A 347-nucleotide genomic window follows, 5' to 3' on the forward strand; every position below is an offset into this window, starting at 1 on the left:
CGAGTGTCATTCAGTGTATATGCTGACGACTTGAAACAGCCCATTAAGTAACTGGGAAATTTATCATCAATAAATTCCATGAGGAAGCCACATGAGGAGGCCACTTACAGACAAGTGAGAAATCCATACGATTTACATTTACAAAGTGATAGTTGATTCATATTTTACCTTCTGAAAATAGTGAGTTTTACATTTACAAATTACCGAAAACTCTTTTCAAATGCATTTCTTGTTCTAATTGCACTTGTTAAAGGAAAACACCCATTTCAACCAATAATGTTGCCATTGGGCAAAACATTGTAATGTTTCCAAACTTTTTAACATAATTTTAATGACTGATATTAGCT

This window comes from Penaeus monodon, chromosome 25 (genome assembly GCF_015228065.2).
Source record: "Penaeus monodon isolate SGIC_2016 chromosome 25, NSTDA_Pmon_1, whole genome shotgun sequence".
In the NCBI taxonomy this organism is placed as follows: Eukaryota; Metazoa; Arthropoda; class Malacostraca; order Decapoda; family Penaeidae; genus Penaeus; species Penaeus monodon.